Source organism: Pelobates fuscus, chromosome 1, assembly GCF_036172605.1.
Source record: "Pelobates fuscus isolate aPelFus1 chromosome 1, aPelFus1.pri, whole genome shotgun sequence".
NCBI classification, from domain to species: domain Eukaryota; kingdom Metazoa; phylum Chordata; class Amphibia; order Anura; family Pelobatidae; genus Pelobates; species Pelobates fuscus.
In genome coordinates this window covers 264,423,617-264,432,180 of record NC_086317.1, presented here as the reverse complement: position 1 = coordinate 264,432,180, position 8,564 = coordinate 264,423,617, and the positions used below count along the sequence as shown (strand labels likewise).

The 8,564-nt window shown below is 39.8% G+C and overlaps 1 protein-coding gene across 1 annotated transcript in view; it reads left to right on the top strand.

The window, feature by feature from the left end:
• The first annotated feature begins 386 nt into the window (after positions 1 to 386).
• RPH3AL (rabphilin 3A like (without C2 domains)) overlaps positions 387 to 8,564 on the top strand; it is a 320,103-nt gene continuing 311,925 nt past the window's right edge. The window contains exon 1 of the mRNA XM_063457029.1: positions 387 to 411. The gene's annotated coding sequence lies outside the window, so the exon portion shown is untranslated. The remainder of the gene's footprint in view (positions 412 to 8,564) is intronic.

Genomic DNA, 8,564 nt, shown 5'->3' with positions numbered 1-8,564 from the left:
AAACCTCATGTAAATATCCAACTATACTTTATTTAAACTATAGCCTATATGAGCCTTTCAATGTATTCTCCAAAGCCACACACCCATCTTTGCAATCAATCCTCGGTGTATCTGTGACCTTTCCATATGCCAGAGTGGGTACAAATAAAAGCATTAGAAAGCCATGTCTAGCAGTCTGCATCTCTGACTCAGTCATCAAGCTGTCCTAATGACGTGCACTCAGTGACAGCCAGTCCGGGTCTCTCCTTGTTTGCTGCTGTTCAGCTCACTGCTTATTGCAACGTTGATTTACTGTTTGACTGCTACAAGTTATCTGCCGTTACCTCCTGCTGCACGGAGCAACCAATTCTGTTACGCTGCCTGCACAGGAAGGAACTGAAAGGAAAACAGTGTCCACAGACACCTGTACAGGTAAGTTTTAATTCTATTAATTTGGAATCCTGTGGCTTCTGTAGACTTTCACTGTCCTTCCATTGTAACCTATGACTATATATTCTCTATAGTTTTGCTGGTTTGTTGGCTATGAGGAAATGGTTTTCTCAATCTCGTATTTGAACTCGGTATTTTGTCCAGTACACGCTCCCTGTTGGTACGAGCTGTGCACGCCATCTCTCTGGCATTAGACGTTTACCACATTGTGTACACCTGCAGGATCCCATCACCCCTGTGTTGGTAAATAACTACAACCTGTGCCGTGTATGTATAAAACACAAATATCAGTCAGTGTAGTATGGTCATGTTAAGGAAAACTACCAAAAAAAAAAAAAAAAAAAAAAAAAAGAATCACAAGGTCTTTATATTTGGAGACCTTTTTGTAATTATTATTTTATCTGCCTGAATATATTTTTTTCCTGGTTGCTGCCACAGATTACCTACTTTACACATGTAATAGGGATGGAAGTGTATGTCTGATGCTTTGTTTTTTTTTTTTCTTCTGGGGGAATGTTTAGAGAGACACTGCATTTTTTATTCCTCAAGAAACTCTCTCATTCCACCCCACCCCCTTCCTTTTTTTTATTATAATGTATTTTATTTGAAAATTTCTCTGGAAATCTTCTTTGATCCATACATTTAACCCCTTAAGGACACATGACGTGTGTGACACGTCATGATTCCCTTTTATTCCAGAAGCTTGGTCCTTAAGGGGTTAATTTAATATCACTGCTATTGCACAAGCCGCAGGCCTCCCGTAATTAGTCACATCTTCCACAGGATATGTTTATGCTATTGAAGTTATTATAATAGAGTGCAGGGCACATGCTGCAATATCGGTTCCTTGGATACAGTGACATAGATACCATTATAATCAACGTAAATTACTGCATAAGGTTACAATTTGACCATAAATCCTCCATCTGGAGATGTTATCAAGTCTACATCCTTTTCATACTCTGTCAATATCATGGATGTACAGACCCTTGCACTACACACTTTGCAGGCCCTATATTGTGTCAGGGTTTTCACGAATGCCCATAAATAATGCACATTTGGTGAAAAATCTTGCATTTTTCCCAGAAATGCAATTGGGATATTTATTGAATGCAATGCATGTCCGCATACAGATTAAAGAGAAGTGTTGCTGGTTAAATTGTTACATTTAAATGTTTTAAGGCTAAAATAACTGAACTGGAAAAAATTATCCAAGTCAACTGTTATGGCGTGCAGGACGGTATAGCACGACATAACGTTTTAGCCCTCCCTGCAGTCTTCCTCCCTTTGAAATATACATTTGTAATTTTACTCGGTAAGTACATGGAGAGGGAGGGTAGGGGGTTAACTTAAAAAAAATATATTTTGAGGCACTCAGAACAGGCAGAGCATCGGAAGAATGCCTGAAGGCTTCCGATGCTCTGTCTCACTGCCAGGCTCCATGTGGAGCAACCCGGACGTGATCGCTCCAGTGGGGAGCGATCACCCGGTGGTCTCCAGTGGTCCCTGGCAGTGAGGGGGTATTACAGCGAAGCCTCAACATCGAGGCACCGCTGCAATACCATTAGAGCTGCTGGAAGCGATCATGATCACTTCCAGAGCTGTAATTACCCCAGGACGTATCAGGTACGCCCGCGGTCCTTAAGGACCATTTTTTGTCGGACATACCTGATACGTCCATGGTTCTTCAGGGGTTAAAGTACAATTTACAGAGCAGGAGATGAAGACTTTTTAAAGTAAGTTAACGTGATTGAATCAGAAACAAAAGTGATTTAACTCTTAAATGGCAGAGAATTGAGCAATGAGACTGCGGGGGCATGGACTATATCTGCAAACTGATTCATTAAGCTGAAGTTGTTTTAGTGGCTGGAGTGTCCCTTTAAATGTAAACTGCTTTTCAAACAATACATCCGATCAAATTTGATAAATTATGTGAATCCACTCCATGGATGTTTTGGATTTATCAAGGGAAGGATAACCATATTGAACCACCAGGATGCCCTGATTCTGTTGACACAAGTAGCAAGATTGTGTGGGATCTGATCCTTCCCTTCTTAAAACCCTAGGAACACCATACGGTCAGCAACACAGACATGTATTTCTGACCCTATAGTGTTAAAACCACCATCTAGGCCCCTTGCCTTTCTAGAAACATAGAAACATAAAATGTGACAGCAGATAAGAACCATTCAGCCCATCTAGTCTGCCCAATTTTCTAAATACTTTCATTAGTCTCTGGCCTTATCTTATAGTTAGGATAGCCTTATGTCTATCCCACGCATGCTTAAACCCCTTTACTGTGTTAACCTCTACCACTTCAGATGGAAGGCTATTCCATGCATCCACTACCCTCTCAGTAATAAGGATACATTGGTATTTATTATGCAGAAGTATTTAAAGGTACATTCAGATAACACTGGTGAACCATGCACATCCTGGGGATGTTACTATTACCCATGTTAATGGTACTCCTTGCATGAGCTCATAAAGGGCTGAGCCATCCCAGGATTTGAACCTGTGACCCCCAAGGGTTGAACAAATTTTACCAATGATGCATTATCCCACTGAGCTATCTCACATAGCTCACATAACTGTAGTAAAATCCTACTTGTATTCAGGTCTTCAGCTGCTGCCTCTGCCACTGACCTTTTTGCTGGGCTGACATAATCAGAAGTGATTGTCTGAGTCAATTACAATGTTTTCCCATAGGATTGGCTGAGACTTTCAAGGATGCAGCTCAGGGGCAGAACCAGTATAAGCCAAATACAGTCTTGGCCAATCAGCATCAGTGTCTCCATGCAGAGGGTGAAGGCACTGAATGGCACTACTGCCCCTAGCAGCCATCTGAGGAGTGGCCGGTTGAGTTATCACTAGTATAACAAAAAAAAAACAAAAAACACTCCACCAATGGGAAAAAAAAGGTAATGAAAAATAGCACATCTATTGAAAAAAGTAATAGAGATAAACACATATGGCATCACACTGTAACAGCAGTACTTGTGTAAGCTAAGGTAGTTGCAATATCATATGTACAAAATAGTATCAAGTGTGTGAAATAACACAGTATCCAAAGGAAAATAAAAGTATAAATACAGAGTGAATGAGCTTCCTGCAGCTACTGTTCAGGGGAGAGACCACCTAAGAAGACCACCTAGAAAACGGTAAATTACATCCTGGACGCATTTCGCACCCCACCTGGTTCTTTCACACTGGCTGGGAGGAAGTGACAGCCTGTTCCTTCCTCCCATGTTCGTGCAGGGAGACAGCGTGGAAGGGAGAGGAGGCAGCTGCAGCATGAGGGGAGAGGAGCACTCCAGGAGCTGCTCCAGACCCCTCACTTCCACCAGCCAGCAGAACCAGGACTCAAAGTCACCCTCCTGGACACATAAGGCAAGCTAACAGGAGGGTGGCTGGAGATATAAAAAATATCTCTTAAGTGGGTGTGTGTCAGGGTGTGTATCTTTGTAAGTGGGTGTGCATCTGTGTGTGTGCCAGATTGTGTATATGTGTCAGTATGTGTGTCTGTGTGTGCGCACACATTTGTATATAGTATAACATCCATAACACGTTACGCCAATGTGGCCTTTTCAAATTCCATTTGAAAAATCCACATTCGCGAAACGCATTATGGATGTTATTTTGTATTTTATTCAATAAAGGATTTTGGTCACTATACTGTTGGATTGTGCCATTACCTTTTTTTTTAATACCTCCTGGCATTTTATCATCTCTACTCTCAAAAGTGGGGACCATATCACCAACAGTAGTCTGCTCTATCCTTGTGAGTATAACTTTTTAAACAATTTTATTTGTTCTTATTTATCTTATTGAGCGCACAATTTGTTGCCTTTTTAATTTTTCCTGAGCACCGGGTAACCCTACCGCTGTGGACGTCCCTCAACATATTCTACAAGTGGGAATTATACCGCTGTATGCAACATACACTAGAGCTGGCTAATTATTACCTAATTATTGAGTGTTGACATATTGCATTATTAGTTCTTCCTGTTTTTATCTCCTTTTTATATGGATACCTAAGAGATTGATCCACTACATCCCCCAAGCACAAATAATTTAGGCTTATCCTACATCCACAACTGCACTTACCTCTAAATTAGAGGCATCCTTTCTGTGTGAGAACTAATATTGTTGGAACTATTTATTTGTTTTACACCTGTTATCTGACCTGTCGTGTGTTATTGTGATTACGTTATTATTTTATTATTAATATTGACATTTATATAGCGCCAACAAATTCCGTAACGCTTTACAATATTATAGCAGAGGGAGATTGAACAATAAATGAGACAATTATAACAATTTACATCAACAATAGGATGAAGTGGAGCCTGCTCAAATGAGCCTACAGTCTAGAGGACGTGGTGTATAAAACACAGCAGGACAGGAGATGGTAATCAAACAAGGTGGGAGTGAGGTAGAGTTGGAGGAGAGAGTAGCTTGCTGCCCTTTGGGAGAGAGCAAGGGACAGGTATATGATGTAGAGGTTATTCTGGGAGGCCATAAGCTTTTTGTTTTTTGAAGAGATGGGTTTTAAGGCACTTTTTATTTAGAAAATTTGTATTTTTTAAATTCTTTTTTTTCTTCGTCTTGACAGAGAAAGCAACATATCAGCGTCATAAGGCTTGTGCAAAAGCCGATCAATGTTAGTCACATATGTTTTAAGTTACATAAAGGAAATACTTTTTCACCATCCGCCAAGGTTTTAAAAAAATGTAAAAACATTTTTTATTAAACATTATTTATGACATGCTGATCAACATATTTATGTGAGTTAACACATCGCATTGGTAATTCGCAGTACGAACCATCTGCAAAGTTGAACAATTTTTCAAATAAGTAACAATCGTGTTAAGAAAATAACACCGGTAGTTCCTCTATACCTTTCAGTCTATCTACGTGTCTGAACTAGGTGTGTTACGAGACCTCATAGTGATATCTGTACAATTATACTGTTATATTTTGTGAACTCTGGTCTTGTGCCTACTTTCAAGTAGTCCATTCTGCACCTCTCAGTGAACGTTGTAACTTTAAGATGGCACCGATATACGATCCGCTTCTTACCAGTTCGTAAGCTGTACCCAACATTTCACTCAATAGAAAAACGAAAAGTTATCTGATGTTTCCTCTACAAAAAAAAAAAAAATACAAATATTACTACTTTGGCCAGCGTTTGTGACTAAGTGGCTACTAAGAAAGACTATACATACCCTATTTTGAATACCCTGGGTTGTCGACTTTTTCAAATGGTATGCCATAATGGGGGTAATGCTCGTTACTGGGCTGCCATACTCTCATAGACAACATAACCAATCTGTCAAATTTCAATGTGCAAAACGGAAATGGGCAAGTCTTATATTTGACCCTGTAACTTTCCAAAACCCCATGAAACCTGTACACGGGGGTATTGTTGCATTTGTGAGACATTACTGAACACAAATATAAGTGTTTCAGAATCATAAAATGTATAATGCTGATGACCTCATTTGTGAAAGGGCAGTTTTTTTTTGTGACGAATGCAAAAAACAAATATTAACGCTAATTTTGGCCAGGGTTTGTGAGTAAGTGGCTACTAAAAAGACCCTATATTTTTTCCATTTGAATATTTTATGGTTTCATGAAAACATAAACAAAAAGGGGGGCACAGCAGTGCCATCTTAACAGCATTATGGGCTCCCGGGCAAAGCAGCGCACTGGGGCCAGAGGTGCAACTAGAAACCGCGGAGTCCCAGTGCACAAACTGCCCTGGGCCCACCCCATACGTCAACTCCTTGCCTACCTACATACGTCTACACTCCCCCTCCCATACCTTGCCGCTCACACATGCAGACAAACAGATACACATGCAGACACACACATATATACACACACACACACACACATATACAGACAAACATATATACTCAGACACACATACATACAGACACACAGACATACACACATACAGAGAAACATTCATACAGACACACAAATACACATATACAAAATGTTTTAGTCAACCTCCTGTTTCCTACCTTTTAGATGCAGGAGGGTGACTTCCCTGGGGTCCGGTGGTTGCTCAGGCTGATGGGAGTCAGATTTCTCACTCTGATTCCCACCTCTTCCTTCCTCCCAGCTCTGACCTTATCACAGGGGGCCTGGTAGCGCTATTAAAGCGCCGCAGCGGTGACCAGGCCCCCTGAAAATTAATTTCCATCGGGTGGCCCTAAGAGCATGGGCCACCCAATGGCCCCTTAACTATATCCCTTGTGTGCCATTTACTGATGCAGTGGGAGCCAGAATATGATGTCATTCCAGCTCCTAGCATCTGTAGGCTGCCTACGAAGCGCGAGGGAGCAGAGCAGGAAGATCACAACTTCCTCGCATCTCTGACGCGAACACAGCCACCCACCTCATTGCCGCCTCACTGGACCCCAACGACAGTTCCATGCCAGCTCTCCCAAAGGTAGGGAGGCTGGGTGGAAAATTTTAAATAATATTCATTTGTGAGTGTGTGTGTGTGAGAGAAAGTGTATATGTGCGTGTCTGTGCCTGAGTGTGTGTGTGTTTGTGAGTGTCTGTCAAATCAGCAAGTCTGTTTGACATTGAGCTTTTGTGAGTCTATCAATGAATGACTGTCAGTGAGTGTGTGTGTGTGTGTGTCAAATACAGTGAGAGGTTGTGTGTTTGTCACTGTGTGTGTATCTACCAATGTGTGTATGTCAGTGAATGTGTATCTGAGAGTGTGCTCGTATCAGTGTGTGTATTGGCTAACAATGGTTAACAACATTGGAGACAATGACTGTCAGTGAGTATATGTGTATCAGGGAGTGCATGTTGTCTGTCAGTGAAAGTAGTTGTTGCTTAAGCACTGTGATCTGCAGCCTGCCCCAGTTACGGCATCCTTGTGCACATTTCCTAGTTGGTCAGTCCAGCTCTCCACCTGCTGGAAATATACATCTCCCTCCAAGCCAGGCAAGCGGCAGAGCTAAAAGAAGGAAAACATTTCTTGCCAGAAATTGCATGTCCTGGGCGTTGGGCAATATACATTCTTATAACAATTGTCTTGCTTAGATGAGAACACTTTAGGGTGTGTAAGGTTTAACCCCTTAACGCCGTTACAACGTTCTATGCCATCGCGCTTTAAGTGGGCTTTAAAGCCGTTGCGACGGCATAGAACGCTGTAACGGCTTTGAGCCCTGGAGCGCCCGGTATACTTACCTTACCGGCGCTCCGCTTCGGGAGGACTGCCTCACAGCCCAGGCAGCCCCCCCACGGCAAATCAGGCCCCCGGGGGCCATGTGATCGCTCTCAAAGAGCGATCACATGGCCCCCTATAGCTGGCTGTGGACCTGCCAGCAGGGGGACTGTCTAAAATATCAGACAGTCCCCCTGCTGGTGGGATCTGTAAAAAAAAAAAAAAATTAAACATGTTTAAAAATAAAATAAATATATTTATATATATATATATATATATATATATATATATATATATATATATATATATATATATACATATATTATATATATATAATATATATGTATATTATATGTATTTAACGTCATACATAGTGTATTTTAATACTAATATAAGTACATATATTAGTATTAAAATACACTTAGAATGATGTTACATATATATAATATACATATATTATATATATAATAGATATATACACATATATTATATATATATATAAATACGTATAATTACAATAATAAATAAATAAAATAATACAATTAAATAAAATATTGAAACAAAATTTAATATAAATTATATATACATATGTAATTTCATTCTAACTGTATTTTGTTATTAATATATATATATTGGTAACAAAATACACTTAGAATGACATTCTATATATATCTATCTATAAATAAAATGCAAATAACCGCAAATATATATATAGATAAATACATATAATTACATAAAAGATTACATTAGTATACACGTAGAATTTAAATACCTATAAATGCATATATATTAAAATTCTACATGTATATTTAAGTAATCTTTTAACATAATTATGTGATTTGATTAATTAAAATTTGATTGACATACCTGACAACACAGGGAGAAAGTGCAGAGAATTTAATTCGCAAGCACTATATTTGACCCTGTAACTCTCCAAGAC